At 35.7% G+C, this 22,547-nt stretch overlaps 1 protein-coding gene and 1 pseudogene across 8 annotated transcripts in view; one reads left to right on the plus strand and one right to left on the minus strand.

The window, feature by feature from the left end:
- RIMS2 (regulating synaptic membrane exocytosis 2) overlaps positions 1–22,547 on the plus strand; it is a 568,944-nt gene that overhangs the window by 66,941 nt on the left and 479,456 nt on the right. The window lies entirely within an intron of this gene.
- On the minus strand, positions 19,302–22,527 carry LOC308604765 (actin-related protein 3-like; annotated as a pseudogene). Its single transcript has 3 exons — positions 22,432–22,527; positions 20,214–20,333; positions 19,302–20,164 (listed from the first exon to the last, which is right to left on the minus strand). The product of its transcript is annotated as an actin-related protein 3-like (transcript).

A 22,547-nucleotide genomic window follows, 5' to 3' on the forward strand; every position in this document is an offset into this window, starting at 1 on the left:
TCAGTGCTTATGCCTACCTTATGGCCCTAGTAAACCCTCCTCTTGTGACTTACCCTCCTCTGCACTCCTTTACATGGAGAATTACAATGATTTAAACCTATTGGGGGACCCAACAGCCTATCATATCTGCATGTATAATAGGTGATTATAAAGGCACCTCGTGTTATTTGGCTATTTTTGAGTCTTAACCTGCTCTCCTAAACTCTAGGAATATTCTGAAGGTCATGAGGAACTCAGAAGATATGGATTTGACCTGAGGTTATAAGGTATAATCTACATGTAGTTACTGTAGAGGAGTGTTTTTCAAACTGTGGTTCATGAAATCAACTTAGCGGAAGTACAACTAGCAATTAAAAGAAACAGTAAATTGAAAAGAACAGACAATATCATTGTGTATTACACTTAGTTAAGTATTTTGTCATGGAATTTTATTATATGCACTTATATAAATGTATATACTATGTGTAAAATGTACTTCTTACTGTGGGTCATGTTAAAAAAGGTTTGAATGTCATTGAGTAGAAAATTTACTTTTGGTCTGGCTGCTTTCAGATGATACTTATTCAAAGAGATCAATCCATATTGAAAGAGTGAGTTTGAACTAGATTTACAGTAGAAGCCCTTGAATTCTATCACAAAGCTTTACATGAGCCCCAGAACAACATTACTGTATCTGAGATGCCTGACTCAGCATTTAATTTGGTGAAGCCACCATGGAAACTGGGATTGCAAAGTAATTCAGCAGCATGTGGCATCTGAAGCTCTGTTGCAGCTCCTTTCATTCTGTGCTACATTTAGAAGTGACTAGGTTAATAAAGGTGGGCTGAAAGATGTGCAGATATTGAAATCCTTATTCATCTTCCTATTCATAGCTTACAAAATTAAATTCATTGAGATAATGATTTTTTTGTCAGAAAAATATGCAGTAGGGGGATTGTGTACTGTGTTAGGACCAGAAATTTGGCTGACTTAAGTGGTAGCAAATTTCCAACAAATAAGAACATAGCACAGGGAGATCAGCTCGGTGCTTTGTGACCACCTAGAGGGGTGGGATAGGTAGGGTGGGAGGGAGGGAGATGCAAGAGGGAAGACATATGGGGACATATGTATATGTATAACTGATTCACTTTGTTATAAAGCAGAAACTAACACACCATTGTAAGCAATTATACTCCAATAAAGATGTTAAAAAAAAAAAAGAACAAATAGTGTTAGAAGCAAATCCTTATCCCTATGCTCTGTCCTGGTACCAGGACATTATTTGTCACTTGCCTGAATGGGGAGTGTTCTTCGAACCTTATGCTATCATATGAACATGGTTTTCAGCAGTAAGTCCTATTTTCAAAATATTTCAGACCAAGAGCATCTCTTCCATAGTTTAAGGTACAGAAATCTGAAGTTTCAGCTAAATACTTGAGCAAAAACTTGAGATAGTGACTTCCCTGGTGACACAAAAGTTAAGAATCCACCTGCCAATGCAGGGGACACAGGTTCAAGCCCTGGTCTGGGAAGATACCACATGCTGCAGAGCAACTAAGCCTGTGCACCACAACTACTGAGCCTGCGCTCTGGAGCCTGCGAGCCACAACTACTGAGCCCACGAGCCACAACTACTGAGCCCACGCACCACAACTACTGAAGCCTGCATGCCTAGAGCCCGTACTCTGCAACAAGAGAAGCTACTGCAATGAGAAGCCCACACACCTCAATGAAGAGTAGACCCCCCCGCTCGCCGCAACTAGAGGAAGCCCGAGTGCAGCAATGAAGACCCAATGCAACAACAACAAAAAAAACCAAAAAAAAAAACACTTGAGATAGAGCTGCTGCTGCTCTTTTTTTGGCTTTGCATGGAAGCAACCTAAGTGTCCATCGACAGATGAATGGATGAAGATGTGGCACATATATACAATGGAATATTACTCAGCCATAAAAAGAAACGAAATTGAGTTATTTGTAGTGAGGTGGATGGACCTAGAGTCTATTGTACAGAGTGAGGTAAGTCAGAAAGAGAAAAACAAATGCCGTATGCTAACACATATATATGGAATCTAAAAAAAATGGTTCTGAAGAACCTAGGAGCAGAACAGGAATAAAGATGCAGACATAGAGAATGGACTTGAGGACACAGGGATGGGGGAAGGGTAAGCTGGGACGAAGTGAGAGAGTAGCATTGACATATATACACTACCAAATGTAAAATAGTTAGCTAGTGGGAAGCAGTGACGCAAGAGGGAGGCGATATGGGGATATATGTATATGTATAGCTGATTCACTTTGTTATACAGCAGCAACTAACACAACAAGGTAAAGCAATTATACTCCAATAAAGATGTTAAAAAAATAAAACAAAATAAAAACAGCAACAAAAAAATCCTGGCTTTGACCACATGTAGTCTATAGTCTGCTTCTATGCAGAAATAGCATGTCCAAGGTAGGATCTTTTTTTTTTTTTTTTTTTTTTTTTACAATAAGTTACTGTCTTTACCATCTGTGTATCTTCTAGTTAAAATGTATTGCTCTTTCAGTTAACTTGAAGACCTACGCTTAGCCACCATAGCCTTGAATATTTTGTTCTCTCAGTTTTTGCCAAGGGCTAGGGAGAGACAGCTGATAGGAAAGAGTTGTCTAAAAAGCATATTAAAAGTTTTCTTCTCCTTCTCCTCCTCTTTATTTTCTTCTCAACAACAACAAGTACTACTACTACCAATTGTTGAGCACTTAATATGTGGACTAGGACTTTTCTATATGTTTCGTCTGTATTTTATTCAAATGTCAAATTGTGAAGTAGATATTGTTTTTAATCCCCATTTTTACAAATGAGGAAACTCAGGCTCAGAGAGAGAAGGGAATTGTTCAAAGTATCACAGGTTGCAGTGAAATCAAGATACAAACCTAGTGTGCCTGACTCCAGAGTTTATATTCTTAAAATTATGGTGATTACAGCCACTCCCTTTTCTTCTCAAGCTTCCATAATTGTTCTCTATGTGAAAGATCAGCAGAAAGCTATATAAATATCTAAGTATATCTCTGTATTGCCTACAAAACTGATTCAATATTATGTTTTTGAAAATTACCGAAGTCCCCCAGAATTAACAACTGTGTCATTTCTACATGTTTTGGAATAATGTTATTGAGGATGTTGTTTAATATTTTGTTCACTGCTCTTTATATGAAGACACTTGTGACAAATTCTTAACAGAGATTGGGAACTTTTGACTTTACTGGAGAACTGGCATTTTTTTTTTTTTTTAGAACTATGTATCTCATTACATTTCTCTTTCATTTCCAATTACTAATTAGCTCTTTTATGTTTTTATCTTTTGTTTTGTTTATATCTTCCTGGATAATAGCTATCGTAACAAAACTCTGGCTTATTATATCCTAGGTACTGTGCTAAATACTTTTCATGCATTATTTAACTTAATTCTCACAACAACCTCAGATATTATCCCTTTTTTTAAGATGGTAAGATCCCTGAGTCTTAGAGACGTTAAGTGACTTGCCCCAGTGACCTAGAAATAGCAGAGGCTGGCTTAGAATTCAGCTCCTTTTGACTCTGAATCCTATGTTTTTGACACAATGCTGGAATACTTAACCATGTTTTATTCTTTGCAACCACCTCACAAGGACAATATTATTTACCTGTATTTCAAAGGTAAAAAAGTTGAAATTTTTCACACAGCTAGAAAGTGTTGGAGCTAGGCTTCTTAGAACTAAGCGACCCCAAATCCTGTACTCTTTCCATTAAATTGATTATAAACCACTTCAGAGTACTTTTATTTTAAGCCAGTTCAATACCTTTTTGAAACAGGTGGAGGCATAAGTAAATTAATATATATAGAGCAGACAAATGAGGTATATGTGGAAACACTTTCATGTGTGCCTAAAGAATGCTTGTTTGATTAATTGGAAAAGGTAATATTGGTTTTTTCTTTTGGAAAGTATAGAAAAGCATAAAATGTGGCCATGCGGTACTAGACATTTCAATCTGCCTCCATTAAGGTGCTTTCTCCCTGAGTGTAGGCATCATTAGATTTATTATGTTTTTTAAAGTAATAATTTAAAATATTACTGTGGCACTTTGATGGTCCTAATACAGCTGATATTATAAACCTAGGCTTATATCTGTTCTTTAAATTAGCTTACAATGATTTAGAGGTCTAGGGAGCTCTAATCTAATTTTCCACTATTACCCAGATGTCTGTGAATCAGACCTCACTGGTAAAATAAGCTTCAGTTAGGGAGACAACTTACTGCTTAGCTGTATCTATTAGGCTTGGTCATGTGGTAGCCAAGAGTCTTACTGCTTTTTTTTTTTTTTTTTTTTTGCGGTATACGGGCCTCTCACTGTTGTTGCCTCTCCTGTTGCGGAGCACAGGCTCCGGATGCGCAGGCTCAGCGGCCATGGCTCACGGGCCCAGCCGCTCCACGGCATGTGAGATCTTCCCAGACCGGGGCACGAACCCGTGTCCCCTGCATCGGCAGGCGGACTCTCAACCACTGCGCCACCAGGGAAGCCCCAAGAGTCTTCCTGCTTTTTAACCGGTGTTAGAAGAATAGAATTACAGAATGAGTGGTTACTAGACACACTTGCTCATGTGTTATAATTTCTTCATTTCTTTCAATTTACATGAAGCACCATGGAAATACTCATTTGTGTGTGCGTTCCTCAGTTGGTTAGTACTTAAGAAAAACAGACTTGCCGTGTTGAGTCAGTTCCATCTCTTTTGAGCCTAAAACATTGTTTTTAACAGTGATATCCTTGGATGATTCATTGGAACTCAGACTTATCCTTCGGAATGCCAGTCTCAAAATATACGGGATGTTACCCAACCCCACTCCCCAGTACCCCATCACTAACATTTCTTACAAGGCATTCCTTGTTTTTATATTTTCATCGTATTTAGAAGGCAGAGTACCTGTGTTTTGTCTTGAGAAACTTATTCTCACTTGAAAACCCCAAATCTGTCTGTAATATGGAGAATCCTGCTAAAAATCATCATGCTGTGACAGGGCCAGTCAGTGCCTATTATTTGTTATTTTTAAACCTTCTGATATAAGGCAGTAATACTTCTTCGTGCCTATTCTCAATTTATCTCCTTAAATTTGAATAGAAGTGCCTTGTCCTCTATTTACTATGTTCATTCTTTATTTAGGTTTTAGTTCTATCTCCCTTCAGCCTCATTTTTTTCAGACTGAATTTTAAAAATCTGACCTGATTTCAGCCCCATTCCCTCATAGATATCAATTGATCTTGCCTTGGATCTTTTGTAACTACATATAATGTCTTTCTTGGGATAGAATGACTTAAAGAACGTAATATAAAATGTTGGTTTCAGTTTAGAAAAAAAAAGATACCGTAATTCCTTTTGTTCAAGTGCATTTATGATATCGTCTTCTCGTGCTGATTCTGGCTGTAATAGAACACTGAGCTTTTCTGAATGATAGAGACCTTAGATGTGGAGAGATTTAAATTAATCCATCTAGTATTATATTACATATGATAGTTATATGTATATGTAATAATATATCTCATATTCCAGTTGAGTGATTTTTCTAGATTTTATATTTCCTTAGGCACAGTTGCTATAGATTGCTTTCTTTCCTGTGTGTGGGCCATACTTCCTTGTTTCTTTGCCTATCTCCTAGTTTTTTGATGAAAACTGGACATAATATATTGTGATAGTTTTGGAATAAGATTCTCCCCCTTCCCCAGGGTTTGTTTTTGCTGTTTACTGTTGTTTGTTTGATGACTTTTCTGAACTAATTCTGTAAAGTCTGTTTTCTTTGTCATGGATGATCACTGAAATCTCTACTTGGTTAGCTTGGTGGTCAGCTAATGATTGGACAGAGATTTCCTTAAATGCCGGCAACAATTTTTGCCGAGGGTCTCTGTGTGGGTGTTGAGGCATGCCTTCAACATTCAGCCAAGCAGGTTGACAACTCTGCCTTTGCCTTCACTTCCTGCTTGCATTGTCCCAAAGGTCAGCCAGAGGTGAGAGCTTAGAGCCTTCTCCTGTTTTCCTGAGCAGAGGCACAGTCCTATGCACGTGTGTGGCCTTCTAGAATCCCAGGAATATGTTAGAGCTTTCAAAGCCCCTATGAACATGTCATTCCTTTTAAACTTTTTGGTTAGTCTATTATTTGCTCCAGTTGTTATCCACTGCTTCTAATTGTTTTTGACAAACTCCTCCAGGGAAAAGGCTTTTTTTTGTATTGGGCGGGCTCCAAGTCAGGTAAAATAAGGACAGCCTTGCAAATGGGGCTCTTCCAGGGTACCACCAGACAGGTCAAATAACGACACTTCTCTGGGAAGGAGGCTTTGAAGGCCCTCCAGCCCTATTCTGCCCTTCTTCCTGTTTTTTATTTTAGTGTGTATTCAACCTGTTTAGGTTAAATATGCACATTCTGGCCCACTTTTTTGGGTTATGATTAAAATGGCAGTTTAGTTTTTGAAACCTTTCCAGTGTTCTTCTGGTTTGCCTTACTTATGTGTTATCCAGAGGCCAATGTGGAACCTGGGTGGTATTTCACACTGTAGTTCTCAAACCTTTTGCTGTGTTAATTTTGGTTAGCTTTATGCACTGGCTGCACATAAATCTGCTGAAGACTTCCTATGCAGGTTTAGAAAATCCTTTCCTCTAATCCCTTCTTCTTGATAATCTTCCTTCCACTCTCCAGTTGGGAGGAAATGGTATTCTGCCTCATGATTACATCATGGAGATGGAGGACAGGGCACTTATCTTGCTGCAGCACCCAGAGTGGGGAGAAAAGGGTACCATTTCATTATTGCAGAGCAAGGATGCAAGACAGGCTCTGCTCAGAGTCTGTAGCTGGGAGAGGGACCTATTTCCTTATTACAGGATGAGGATAGAAGACTGGGCTCTTCTCATAGTCCCCACAGCTGGGGAGGGGTTACTGTGGAGATGCTAGACAGGGCTCTTCTCATAATCTCTGCAGTTGTAGGGCTTAGTGGAGAGTGGAGAGAAGTAATCTATCTTTTTTCATGCTGTTTGCCTGGAGTAGGGCAGGCACTGTAAATGTTCTGCTGGACTGCTTTTTTCCTGATCCTTTGGCTAGAGATATCAGGCTTTTCTTGGGACTTTTGTTGTTGTTGTGCCTGCTGGTGTTTCTGGGTTGTGGATCTCTTTAGTGCTTATGTTAGGATATATAGGACATGGGGGGAAAAAAAAAGGCTTCAGGTATCTCATTCCCAGAGGTTTTTCCTTGAGTCTCAAGGTTCTTATCCAGTCCACGTTCTTTTCTTTGTCTTCTAGTGTCTTCTGTCGGTTGCCTTTTGAATTTTATTGGGAGTTTAAAGATTGTAATTAGTAAGAGAAATCGGACGGTGTGTGTTTACTCCATCTTGTCTGGAATTAGACAGCTACTTTTCGTTCTCCTAATCTTTTGTTTTCTCACTATATTTGTTTACCCCAGTGCATTTCCATTCCTTATATAATTTGGCAATAATATTACATTAATTACAAAGAAGTTACAGATAATACTGGATTATGAAATTGTTAGATGGGTCTAGTTAATATGTATCCAGGCTCTCTGTAACTTTGGAGCACCAGTAGCCATGAAAAGAGTTGCAAATTAGGTACCCAGTTATATAAAGAAGCAGGTGCATTTAGGTTTTTCAAAGGCACTAGATTAGCATAAATTTGAAGCAACTGAAGTATGCTTTGTCTAAACGTAAAGCATAAAAAATAATTACTTTCTACTCTGAATAAAATGATCTCAACTCATTATTATTTTCTATTTGGATTTGACTATCATTATCTTACAGTGAGAGAACTCAGTTGTTCTCCATTGTAAAATTGAGAACTTTTTATTTTTTTATGAACTGCTTAATTGTTATAATTTTTAGCTGATGTCCACATTTTTGCGGTTGCTGTCCTTTATTTGCCTTTACTTATGGACTTCTTTGTTATTATTACTATTATTATTGTTATTTTCTTTCTTGGCTTCTGCTAGTGTAGTACTTCTTCAGTGACTGCCCTATTAAGTTTCTATACAGATCAAAGAAAAATTGGCAGGAGCAAATGATTGTAATCAGTTGGTAATAGAAGAGGGTGACAGCTTAATAATCATTCTTTATTATGCATTGATTATCCTCAATCAATGAATCAAAATTCAAGTATTAAACTTTAACAATTATCTTAATAGAAATATCTGAAAGAGACATCCTCATGAGAGTTAATCATAAATTTAAATCTATCCCCTATGTTTCTGATAATGTACCACCTGAAGTATTAAAATATAGGGAAATTCATAATTCACTCATTCATTTAACATTTATTTTACACTTATTATATGACAGACATTGTGTTAGGTTTTGGAGTCACAAAAAAGAGTAAGACATGGTTCCTGTTCTTAAGGAGTTCATACTCTATTGAGGAATATAAATATTATGAAATATTTATATTCCTGGTAGCGTGTATCCATGTGTGTATGTATGTGTGTGTATATGTGTATATTTAAATGTATATATATTTATAAAATAGTAATAATATATAATATATAAAAAAGTATGTACATATATACATACATATATATATGAATAGAATCATTGTAGAAGGCCAGCAGGTTTGCAGTCTATGTATTTTATCAATGTACAACTATAAGTGTTAATGTCAGACCTGTGTACACTCAATAAATATTTGAAATGTTAACTGAATTAACATAGATGATATTTACTCATTTTGCTTTTTCTTAAAAATCACTATACTCATTATTAAAACTGTGATCTTGAAGATATCATTTAAACTATATGATCTTTAGTTATCAATATGTTAAGTTAGGCTTTGTTAGAAATAATTCTGCCTCTGTATGTTGTTGTAAGAATTAAATTAATGCATGGGAGAGCATTTTATAAACTCTAAGGTACTATGTTAGTTAATATAAAGAATCCTATACTTGACTTTGTATATGAATACAAAGCCAAACAAAAGCAAAGTGTTCTATTTAAAATCCATTTTCTCATTTCTGCCTTTGCAGTACTCTGGCCTAGAATATAGCTCTCAAACTAGAATTTGAGTTCTTTGAGTAGCACCTACTCTAGTTCTAGACTGTAAGTAGTTCTAGGCAGTAAGTAGTTCAAGGCAGTAAGGATAGAGTAGTAACCAAGACAGATAATGACATATTCTGAGTCTTCATCTGTCTTGGTTACTACTTTATCCTTACTGCCTAGAACTATGCCTGGTATAGTAGGTGCGTAAAAAATATTTGTTGATGGACAGCTTTGCTTTGTAGTTAGAAGGTTTCATTATGCTCTGAAAAAAACAAAACCCCTCAGCCCTTTACATACCTATCCCTTCCCCCCAACCAAAAAAAAACAATTGTATATGTTAATAGAAGAATGAACAGGAAAGGTAGCCAGTGGAAGCAGGAAACATTAATTATATAAAAAAGTGTGACAAAACATAAACTCGAGTTCTGTAGGTATTGCATTTGAATCCTGTACTTTCCTTGACCCCTTCACATTCCTCCCCCTAAAAAGGGAACAGTGTTTTTCTGTACACTATTTTATTAATTTTTGTGTGGATATGTAGGTATAAATATGCATTGCTTAAAAATTAGAAAATAAAGATAAGTATAAAGATGAAAACCACTCATAAGACTCATCTTTAAAATGAGGATAATAATAGTACCTCTTTTAGAGTTAAGAGGGTTAAATGAGTTAATGTTAGTAAATTACTTAGAACAATGCCTGGTACATAGTGAATCACTATGTAGTTGTTTGTGTACTAAAATAGAATAAAATCCCACAAGTGAATGACTTCCACTATTCAGATTATGCACATACACATATACGCCAGAGGTTAGATTATTTCTTTAAGAATTTTCACAGTGACAGTAAGGAAGAGAAATTCTGATAATGAACCTCGTTAGACAGCAAAGCAGAAACATAATCTTCCCCTTGTTTTTCTGAGAGTAAATGGCATCAATCAGTATTTAAATATAATTGGGTTTCCTTTGTTTTTCTTATTGATTTGTAAGAATTCTTTGAATATTCTAGACATTAATGCCTTTTTAATGTTGCAGATATTTTCTCCCAGTGTGTTACCTTCCTGTTATGATAGGCATCCCATGTGTCCTTCATTAAACAGACATCTTTAATTTTTATGTAGTCAACTGTGTAATTTTTTACTTCATTGTCATATTAAGAAATCTTTATTCACTACAAGATGTTAAGATGTTTTCTCTATTTTCTTATGTTAGTTTTAAAGTTTTATCTTTTTCATTTAGTACTTTATAATCAATTTGGATTTTTTTTTTCTTTTAATGGTGTGAAGCAGGGCTTGTCAAACTACAGCCCCCAGTCCAAGTCTAGTTCAAATCTGGCTGAATTTTTGTACAGCCCATGAGTAAAGAATGGTTTTATATTTTTAAATGTTTAAAAAATCAAAGAATAATAATACTTTGTGATATGTGAAAATTATATGAAATTCAGTTTTTGGTATTTCATAAATAAAGCTTTATTGGAACACAGCCATGTTCTTTCATTTATGTATTGTCTATGGCTGCTTTTCTGCTAAAATGGCAGTGTTGAGTATAGTTGCAACAAGGACTGTAAAGCCTGCAAAGCATAAAATGTTTACACTCTGGCCCTATAGAATAATTTGCTGACCTCTGGTATAAAGATAAACATAATTTCACTTTTCCTCTTATAGTGAGTTTCTATGATATTATCAACCAAGACATTGCATTTTTTTCTTCCATTCATTTGTGATACTGCCTATTTTACAGATTTTGTTTTCTTTAATCACTATGACTTTGTGTTTTAGCCATTTAAACTGTAGGGGTCCTTAAAAGCGGGTTCCTTTTTACAATCAGCATCAACTTTTTCTTTTCTGGATTTAATTGATCAATATTTTCCTATTTGTGGTCCTTTTCTCTTAGGCATTAAGAACAGTCCCTCTTACACCCTTGTGCTGAAAGTCATCAGATGATGTTTATTTAATGTGATAAATCTGCCTAGAGGTAGAGGTCTGAAGTTGGTGACCTCCTTTAGTCCCTTCCTTTTTTTCATTTCTTTCTTTTTTTTTTTTTTTTTGGTGGTACGCGGGCCTCTCACTGTTGTGGCCTCTCCCGTTGCAGAGCACAGGCTCCGGACGCCCAGGCTCAGCGGCCATGGCTCACGGGCCCAGCCGCTCCGCGGCATGTGGGATCTTCCCGGACCGGGGCACGAACCCGTGTCCCCTGCATCGGCAGGCGGACTCTCAACCACTGTGCCACCAGGGAAGCCCCCCATTTCTTTTTTTTTTTTAAACTAAAGACCACTCTGGTTTAATTCTTATGTGTGTAACAAGGAAGTGAGTCAACATTTATTGAGAGTCCATTATGTGCCACTCAATGTACCACATGTTTTTATAATATTCCAAACATATAGAAACATGTGCCATGTATTTTCATCCATTATTTTATTTAATTCTAACTATCACTCTATGAGGTAGCTAGCTATTTTAGTTCCCATTTCTACAAGTGGATTATAAAATGGTTAAGTAACTTGCCAGGTAGTGAACATTGGAGCCAATATTCAAACCTCAGTCTGCTTGACTCCAAAGCCCATACTCTTCCATATAAAAACTGAAAAATTAAATTGGGAGATCATGTTATCAACCTCCAGTATGTCAGAACAAAATCCTCATCATCCTCATTGTCTTTGAGAGTGTCTTGTGGATAGGGGCAGACACTTAGTGTCTTTCTTTATTCCTTTTAAGTTTTTTTTCTGAAAAACCTCATTATGTTAAGTGCTCTCATATGTTGTGACAGCAGGTTCCTTTGTCAGCCATATCCTGTTCAGAATGAATAACCTGTGCTATGCCAGCATGATTTATTGCTGCTACTTCCTTTCTTTATGTTTTGAGTAATTTTATCATAAAAGGATATGAAGTGTTTTAGACATGTGCAAATGCCTGAGTGACTAGAGCAGTTCACCTGGCTGCTTGGCTACCTGCCTGTGGACAGTGCTTCATTTGATAGCAGAGACGGTAGGAGAACAAATTAGGATTTTTAAACAGGACCAGTATACTGAATCCTATCACCATTTCTCCTCTAACGACCTCCACAGAGAATTTACGGGTTTCAAAGGATCAGAGCACATATACATATGATTCTTCGAGCAATCTAAGTCACCGTGATGAGGACAGAAAGAGCAGGTTCCCTTGCTGAACAGGTGTTGCTAATTGTAAATCCCTTTTCTTGGGTACTTTGAAAATGGATTTTACATATCTATGTGTAAGATTAATCTTTAAACTGCCTATAAGCATAGGATACACTGGATGGTTTCTTCTTTTTTAAACCAGGTGATATCTTAAAAATATTATATATATTTTATTATGAGAAAATAGAATTACGTTAGAGGAGATTTGGAAAATAGAGGCAGGAATCTACCCACAATCTTGCTACTCTAATAAAAACAATAATAATATTTTGATGTATTTCGTGCTTGTCTTTAAAAAAATCTTATGCATTAAAAACCCAAAAAACTTAGAGCTAATCTTGCAGATAATATCTTAACGTCTCTTTTGGACCCAAGGTTGTTTGATTTATAATGATGATGGCAAGGATTTTCAAAATGTGTATGTTTGTGTCATGGACTAATTTGTTGCCTTGTCCACTCTGAATTATTAATTCTTATAATTTACTATGGAAAAACAATTTTTCATTCTTCATGATTTATTTGGTTTTCTCAGTTATAAAAAGTAATGACCTTATTGTAAGCAATTTTTAAATTTTTGAGAAATGTGTTTTTCTCTACAAATCTCTAAAAATTAATGATAGTTTTAAAAAAATGTTTGATGCTATGGCAAATTACCATGTATTTTGGATTGTTTCTCTATATACAGACACTAAATGTATCATTTGTGGAATCAATTATTTTTGGTTTCCTTGATAGCACAGTTAATTAAGTCATACTCATATTTTATTATGTAATTTAGGTAGCTAGAAACTGTAGAGAGCCATTTTCAGTCTTATTTTTGCTACCATATATATATGACCAAAATGTACATAGAGGTCTCAACCATTCATCCACTCCTCCTGATATTTTTGAATGTTTACTGTGTGCCTAGTGTTGTTTAAAATTCTTGTCCCAAAGATGAATAAGACATAATCTCTGCTTTCAGGGGGCTCACTTACATAAAATTATTAGGTCTTTATGCGCTACATTTATTTAATATAAATGTTTTGGATATATTGGTTTACTATTTTATTGATTTATTTTCAGTACAGATACATAATATAATACAATGCAATATAATACAAAAGTTATAAAAATATGTTGTGAAAAGTTTCTTTTCCAAAACGTTTCCCCATTTATCTGTTGTTCTTTGCTAAGGAGAATATATTCATAGAAATGAAATGTAAATAATTTAAAGGCAGGAATACCTGAAAAAGTTTGAATTTAGTTTTGAAAAGGAAATTCAGTTTTGAAAAGTGTACTTTTGTTTATTGAGTAACCACTATGTGCCAGGCACTTTCCAAATATCTTAATCTATCTAGTCTTGTCACAATTTTATTAATTACAAATGGAGGTTCAATGAAATAAAGTAAGTTGCTCATGATTCCATGAATATCAAGTAACATAGCTAAGAAATAGGAACTAGTTCTGTCTAAATTCTCCTGAGCCCATTCTCTTGGTTCATCAGCTATCTTACACAAATTAATGCTTTGGAATTTCAATTGAGTTTACATTAAAATGTTGTTGTTTTTCCCTCAGAAAATGGTTAGGAAATAGATTTTTACACTAAACTGATAATGATAAACTTGAGTAACTAGTGAAAGAAATTTGGGAAAAGATGTATGAAGAAAAGATTATAGTTTTTAAATGATACAGTCAATATTTCATAGCTTGTGTTAATATAAAAGAATAAATAAAAATCATCTTGTCTTGAATTTACATTCCATTATAGATTTACTGTCATCTATATATTTAACTTACAAAAAAATTTACGTTTGCATTCCCTGAGTAAATACTATGTGGCAGTGGGGGAACATCTTCTGGTGTTAGGGGGAGAACAATTTGGCATTGAAAAGTTGTCACATATATAATCCAGATTAATTATGTAACTTTTGTCCACTAAATTTAATATGGAAAGGACTTCAGCATTCATTGGCAATCACTTCATTGACTAACAGCTTGACAAATGGTCTCTTCCATTATTCATAAGCATAGTGGCTCATTTTTACAGACAAAGGTAGCAATAGCTAAGGTTCTGGAACCATCATTTCTAAAACACTAATTTGTTTGCTGTGAGTAACATGCAAAAAAATTGGCCCATTTATAGGCGTATACAAATGTTAAAATGTTTGGCATTATATAGGAAGTTATGTGGTTATTAATGGAAATGTTCATATTTTTCCCCTGAATATGTCCAGATATTTTCATAGATCTTGTGGCAGAAAGTGCCTGGCCCATTTTAGGAACTGAAAGAAAGCCAGAGTGACTGACGTACAGATTAAATGGGGATCATGAAGAGATGTGGGCAGGTGGTGTAGCAGCTTTAAGTGCTGATGCAGAGGTAGGGGCAGAGGCAGCAAGAAAGTTTTTGGTCTCTATTCTGCCTTATTTCATTTTGTTTACATTTATATTAGAGAGTAGAAGTCTTTCACTATGTGGTCTCTTTTCTTTGCCCCTTCTCCCTTTTTTGTAATTCTGATATTATAAATATTTGGTGGCTTAAGTTTTATTTTAATATCGTTTCATAATATCCTTAGCCTCCTCTTTCTTTAGACATTGGTTCCCTTCTAAGGTCTGTGATATAGCTGGGCTGCTTCCTTGAATTAACTTTCCCAGAGTAGGATCTTCCAGACTTTACGCTAGAGGACATATGCTTGGCTGCTAGTGCCATGTTGTTAAGCTAGAGTCTTAACATTCATTATATAAGATTTTACTTATTTTCTCTGTGTTTAGCATATTGCTTTTGCCCTCATCTCTGCTGGTATCCCCTAGTTAATCCCTCTCTGTTTTACCCTCTCCAGAGAAGATGCTGTTAAGCTTCTGCTGAGGCTGGGGAGAGGCATGGAGTGAGTGCAGGAATTTGGGTCCTAATCTTGTTCTTAAAGAGACTTTCAACTTGATTTTAGTCCCATTTTTACTCTTCACTTCTAGAGATACCTGGTGTAGCCAATTTGTGTGACTAATGGGGTTCCAGGATGTTAATTTGCTTCTTTGCTTTCTTCACTGCTACTTCAAGATTCAGCTTTGTTGGGCCTGCTGAAGTCAGTTACACTTCTCTGTCTGCTTTGCAGCTCAGTAAATTTTGCTACCATTGGATCTGTTAGGGTCCATGGCAGGCTGCCCCAAAATATGCCTCAATGCATATTGATTATTTTGAATTAAAGTGACTTGAGAAACAGCTGGTGAGAAAAAAAATGATGTTTAAAAAAATACTATGAGCTGCCTCTTTCCCCCTAAAAGCATGGAAATAAACCTCCCATGTGAAGGTATCCTCCCTATACCAGGAGGGTAGAAAGAAAGCATCCTTATCAACAGTTAGGGAATTCAAGGCTAAGAGACCTGTATAAACAAATTTTATTACGTCTTCATGAGCCTGCAACCCCAAGCACAAGTCCTTTTGTTTTATTAAATCTTCGCAAATAATTGTTTCTTTGTCTAAAAATGATAAATACACAGCCTGCTTTCGTTACTTCAGAGGAACCATTTCTATGGGACCTTCATGCATATGAATTAAATAGTTTTTTTTCCTCCTGTTAATCTGTCTTATGTCAATTTAATTATTAGACCAGACAAAAGAACTCAAGAGGAGTAGGGAGGAAATTTCCTCCTCCCTGACAGATCCTAACCCATTCCATTGATAAACAAACAAAACGCTATTATTGTTTCTTTGGGATAGTTTTTGGGAGAGAATGAAACCAAATGCTTGTGTTCATAATTCCAGTCTTGGTTAATCTAATAATTTGAGCATAATAGCTCTGGTTTATTAATTATATTCTATCTATCTACCTATTATCATCATCGTCTTTATTCTTCTCTCCCTCCCTCTTTCCTTCTATTTATCTATCATCTAGTTTTGTCTACTTGTTTTATAGCAGTTTCTGAGATGGCTGTGTTTACATTTTCAGTTATAATTGCTGATTTTTCTGTTTATTCCTGTAGATTTGTTTATTGCTTGATGTATTTGGGTACATATATGAGTATGATGGATATATTTTATTTTGTTGTTTCTTTTACAGATACAGATAAGTAATTCTTTGTCCCCTTAACTGTTTGGTCAGCTATCAGTCAGGGTCCAGTCAGGAGATACAAAAATTTCAAAAGGGAAGTTTTCATATAACAAGTGAACTATTTATAGGGAATTAAGTACTAAACAGAGATAAAAGAGAATGCCCTAGGACTGAAGGAGTACTCAAGGAAAGAATAAACTTGGAAGCCAGGGTCCCTCCTCAAGGCTGGATTCAGAACTTGTTGGAGAGGATGGAGTTGTAGCCCATTGGATAGTGGAGAGAGGTTTGTTATTGCCCTGGGCCAGAGCTGGCCATTGTCAGTAGCAAGGATGGTGGGAGGAGAACCACAATCTGTGGCTGGCAGGTTGAAAGCCTTTCCACTTGGGTGCTTGGCAGGATGAGGGTGGTGGGCAGGTTACCAAGGGCCAGCACATTTGTAGGTAGGAAGCCCTCAACTGGAGGCTATTGGGAGTGAAACTGCTTGCTGGGGTATTGATGAAGTTCACCAAAAATCTGCTTTGGGGGAGTACGGTTGACCTTTCTGGGAAGTGGGCTGGGGTACTGGCTGACTTCCTAGAAAGCTGCTAGCAATTCACCTGTTTAATGTGCTGTTGAATTCCATGAGAAACTGGATGAACACCCTCAGAGCTCACTGGATATCCACTCTTGGGGGTCTCTGCTGAACTCACCACTGAGAAGCCAGTTGGGATTCCCATGGACCTTATTGGGAAGCTGCCCATGCAGTGCTGCTGACCTCTAGTTTTGTTCTTAGAGTGTTTGCCATTATCTTGAGACCCATAGTCATGCTTACTTACACACCCAAATATAGTGCAGAGCTTTGCTCTTCTTTGAAAGCATGAACAGACAGTACAAAGAAAAGGAAACACATAGTAAAATAAGTGAAAATTAAAATTTCAATAAAATTGATAAAGATTAAAAAGTTGGATACATTGTCTTGTTGAGGTTGTGGGAACGACATTTTCATACACTGTTAGTGGAAATAGAAATTAATACAACTTTAGAGAGGGCAATTTGGAATATTGAACAAAATTTGAAATGTTCCTCAATTCTACCACAAGGAAATTATCCTAGAGGTATACTTGCACATATGCAATGTGACATGTACAAAAATATGTTTATAATAGCAGAAGTTTAGCTATAATCTGGTTAAATAAGTTGTGGCATATCCATACAAAGTAATAATGAATTCATTAATATAAATGTGATAATTCTATATACACCAATATAGAAAAAAATCCAAGATATACAAGTAAGATAAAATTAAGGTACAGACCATTTGTGTAAAAATCATATGTCTATATAATATCTGTCAGAATATACAGAAGAAAATGTTGCTAACAAGAACACGAAGCAGGAGGAAAGCAAACAGAAAGCACACATTTTGAAAAAACAGGAAAGTACACGTTCTTTCTCTTCCAGTCTTGTAGTCTCCCACTAGCACCTCCTAATGGCAGAGCCTACTATAGGTCCAGCTGACAAAGCAGAAGTGGGTGGTGGGTGATATCACAGCATCAGAATCAGAGTCAAGTGTAGAGGGTGGGTTTGGAGCTGAGAAAAAATAACTCAATAACTGGCACATCTTATCTGTTTCAGAACTCCGATCAGACGATACATGTTTTCTAGTTTGTTGTTCTGCTTTTTAGGTTGTAGGCCATAGTAGATTCAGCCTGCCACAGTCATGATATATTATCCTTTTTATATTTTGCTGGATTCAGTTTGCTGATCGATTAAGGATTTTTGCATCTGTGCTTATAGGGGATGTTAGTCAGTAGTTCTCTTTTCTTTTTTTTTTTTTTTTGCGGTACGTGGGCCTCTCACTGTCGTGGCCCCCGTTGGGGGCGCGCAGGCTCAGCGGCCATGGCTCACGGGCCCAGCCTCTCCACGGCATGTGGGATCTTCCCGGACCGGGGCACGAACGCGTGTCCCCTGCATCGGCAGGTGGACTCTCAACCACTGCGCCACCAGGGAAGCCCGAGAATGAGTTTTAAAAGTGTTCCCTTGGCTTCCCTTTCTGGGAAATTGTAGAGTATTGGTATCATTTCCTCTTTAAATGTTTGGTAGAATTCACAGATGGAACCGTCTGGAACTTGGTGATTTCTGCTTTGCAAGGTTATTAGCTATCGATTCAATTTCTTTAGTAGATGTAGACCTATTCAGATTATCTGTTTCTCCTTGTGTGAACTTTTGTAGATTGTATCTTCCAAGAAAATGGTCCATTTCATCAAAGTTATTAAATTTATTGGCATAGAATTCTTCTTAACATTTTAAAAATCATTTTTAATGTCATGGAATCAGTAGTGATGGACTGTCTTTTATTTCTGTTATTAGTAATTTGTGGCTTCTCTCTTTTACTTGACTAATCTAGATAAGGGTTTATCATTTTATTGGTCTTTACAAAGAGGCAGCTTTTGGTTTTGTTGATTTTTATCTGTTGATTTCATATTTTAAATTTCACTGACGTCTGCTCTAATTGTTTTTTTGAAGAAAATAGACTTATTAACTTAAAAGAACTTGAAACAAATGATCAAAAGAAATTTGTGCCTTTATTAGAATGGTGTTAGGCTTTAAAAATGACCAATTTTGGTAATCAAATGATTCATTTTTTTGAATAAGAAATGACACTAGAACTGCAATACTGGTCCAACAGTCTTATTTTTACTTTTCCTTTACAGCAAGAAACAGAATGAGAATTAAACAGAAAGCACTGGCAGGCATCAGTTAATCCAAGGTAATAGTTTCTTAGTTCCAAAAGCACTTGCAAAGAAAACCATGGTGGGACACAAGGTATGAAAGCAATTCATAATAACTGGAATCCCTTGAGTGTGTGTCTTCACCAAGTGTCATAGGCTACTTTTTGAATTTGTCCTTTACTTGGTCACTTTTTTTCCTCAAATACTAGTTTTCCTGTGACTTTTCCCTGAAAGTGTAAAAAGTATGAAATACAAACAAGGTCTTGCATTGTACGCTTAGAAGTGTACAATTCAAGCATTACAGAGCTATCTACATACCCTCAAATCTTGGCTAATTCAATAGTATAGAACCTATCAGGACACAGAAAGAACTAACACCTGCTTCTTTTTGTTACACATACAATTCAAATATTGAATCTGAAGAAAAACATTTAATCATTTTGTCTCTCCTCTACATTCCCATGTTGATAAACTTACTAAAATATTCCTGTGTAATTTAGTTTGGTCTTATTATTTCAAGTCAGGGTTATTATTTCAAGTCAAAACCAGCCATCCAGACAAAAAAGGCAATCAGAAAGATTATTTCTTCCTCACTTCCCTAACCCCAGTGACTACGAAGTTAATTTTATGACTTAACTCCAAACACTGGATAGTGATGACAAATGCTAGGCCCAATTTCTTCATAATCCTTTTTGGTGTGGCATACATGGTAGAATTCAGGTGTAGAAGCCAGCATGGATCCTCCAAACCACATTGCATTTGACTGCATTTTGGGTGTGATGACTTGTACATCGATAGGTTTTCGTGTCAGTCTACCACCACTCAGTTCCTCACTTAATTTCAGCCTGGCATCTCCAGTTCTTTTCAAATCTCTTTGCAAATGATGTCCAGAGTCCCTGAACATGGTTGAATCTCCAGAGAGGACAATATTCTTGTTGAGAGGATCTATGACATCAGTAGGACAATTGTGATTATTTACTTCATCTACAACTTCTGAGATAGTTTGAGTAAAGCCTGGATTAGCAAACTCTAGATAAAAAAAAGTCACGTCCCAAGAATCTCTCAATAACCAACACCAATGGAGAATTCTTTCTTTGAGATAACATTGATTCCAGTATACTGTTTAATCCACTTTGCTCCATCTGTGTCATACTTGTTAAATTCTTTGACCAAATCTGGGCAAGCATAACTATAGTGTTCCTTTAACGTTCCCAAGGATTTCTCTGATGGATTCTTACTTTTCCATCTCTCAGCAATTGCTGAATAAAATGTTATATTACATACATGTAAAATATGTTATATTACATCCTGTGTTATATACACAGCTGTTATATTACAGCTGTGCTTAATACAGCTGCCAATTACATATACCCTTCAGCCACAGGGATGACATGGGTGACAGTCTCCACTGTCTATTACCGTATTGCTCTAATTTTTATTATTTCTTTTCTTCTGCTTGTTTTAGATTTAATTTACTCTTTCTCCCCCCCCCCAGTTTCCTAAGGTGGAAGTTTATTTTATGGATTTTAGATCTTTCTTTTTTCCCTAACGTATGCACCCAATGCTAGAAATTTCCATCTAAGCACATATTTAGCTGCGTCTTGCAAATTTTGATACATTTTTATTTTCACTTCAGGTGAAATATATTCATAATATTTCAAATTTCTTTTGAGAATTCTTTGACCCTTGTGTTATTTAGAAATGTATGGTTTAATCTCCAGATATTTTTGGATTTCCTACTACTGTTCCATAATTGATTTCTAGTTTAATTTGACTGTGAACTCAAAGCGTACTTTGTATAATTTGTATTCTTTTAAGTTTGTTGAAGAGTGTATTATGGCTTAGGATGTGGTCTGTCTTGGTGAATATTCCATATGAGTTTAAGAATAATGTGTATTCTGCTATTATTGGATGAAGTACTATAGAATGTCAGTTAGATCTGTTTTATTGATGATGCTATTCAGTTCAGCTATATCCTTGCTGATTTTCTGCCTACTGGATTTGTCAGTTACTGATAGAAGTGCGATGTCTTTAACTCTAATAAAGGATTTGTATATTTCTTGTGCCTCTTGTATTTTGACGTTTTTTTCCTCTTGTATTTTGACATTTTTTTCCTCTTGTAGTTTGATATTCTATTGTTAGGCTCTGCAAATTAAGGATTATTATGTGTTCTTGGGAAATTCTCCCCTTTATCATTATGGAGTGCCCCTCTTTATCTTTGATAATTTTCCTTGCTCTGAAGGTCACTGTCTGAAATTAATATAGATTCTCCAGCTTTCTTTTTATTAGTGTTAGCATGGTATACCTTTCTTCATGACTTTACTGTGTCTTTCTATTTAAAGTGGTTTCTTGTAGAAAATACATTGTTGGTGCTCTCTCTATTTTTTTGTGTACTTTGACAGTTTCTACCTTTTAATTGGTGAATTTAGATCATTCACATTTAAAATGATGATTGATATAATTGGATTAATAGCTATCATATTTGTAACTGTTCCAATCATTGCCTTTGTTCTTTATTTACTTTAGAGTTCAGCATTTTATATGATTTGATTCCATTTTCTTTCCTCACTTTGCATATGAATTATACTTCCTTTTTTAAAAATAATGTTTTTTAGTGGTTGCTGAAGAGTTTGAAACTGATTCAATAATTTACAACTAATCCATGCCTACTTTCAGATAACACTATATCACCTCAGGGGTAGTATAAGTACTTTATAAAAGAGTATTCCTAATTTTCCCCTCTTGTACCTTGAAAGTTGGTATCATTCATTTCACTTATCCCTAAGCTATAATCATTAAATACAATGTTACTACTATTATTTTGAACAAACTTAGATCAATTAAGAATAAGAAAAAGAAAATATTTTATTTTGCTCTCATTTATTCCTTCACTAATGCTCTTCCTATTTTTTATATAGATGTTTCCAACTTATATCATTTTCTTCTCCCTTTTTTTACACTCTTTGCAAGGCTGGTCTATTGATGACAAATTCCCTCAATTTTTCTTTGTCTGAGTAGGTATATTTCTCCTTCACTTTTGAAGTGAATAATTTCACTGGACACAGAATTCTAGGTTAGTGGGGTTTTTTTCTTTCAACAATTCAGATATTGTATTCCACTTTCTTTTTGCTTGCATGGTTTCTGAAGAGAAGTCCAAAGTAATTCTTATGTTTGTTTCTCTGTAGGTAAGGTGTTTGTCTTCTTTTTGGCTTCTTTCAGAATTTCCTCTTTGGTTTTCTGCAGTTTGAATAGGATTTGCCTAGGTGTAAAAAAGTTTTTTTATATTAATTCTGCTTGCTGTTCCTCATGCTTCCTAGATCTGTGGCTTGGAGTCTGTCATTAATTTTGGAAAGTTCTCAGTCGTTATTACTTCAAGATTCTTCTGCTTGGTGTTCCTCATGCTTCCTAGATCTGTGGCTTGGAGTCTGTCATTAATTTTGGAAAGTTCTCAGTCGTTATTACTTCAAGTTTCTTCTGTTCCTTTCTTTCTTCTCCTTCCAGCATTCCCATTGCATGTATATTATACCTTTTTGTAATTATCCCACAGTTCTTGGACATTCTGTTCCATCTTTTTCTTTCTTTTCTCTCTGTGCCTTTCAGTTTTAGAAGTTTTTATTGACATATCTTCAAGTTCATTTATTT

This window comes from Mesoplodon bidens (assembly GCF_964165515.1).
Source record: "Mesoplodon bidens genome assembly, chromosome: 16".
NCBI lineage: Eukaryota > Metazoa > Chordata > Mammalia > Artiodactyla > Ziphiidae > Mesoplodon > Mesoplodon bidens.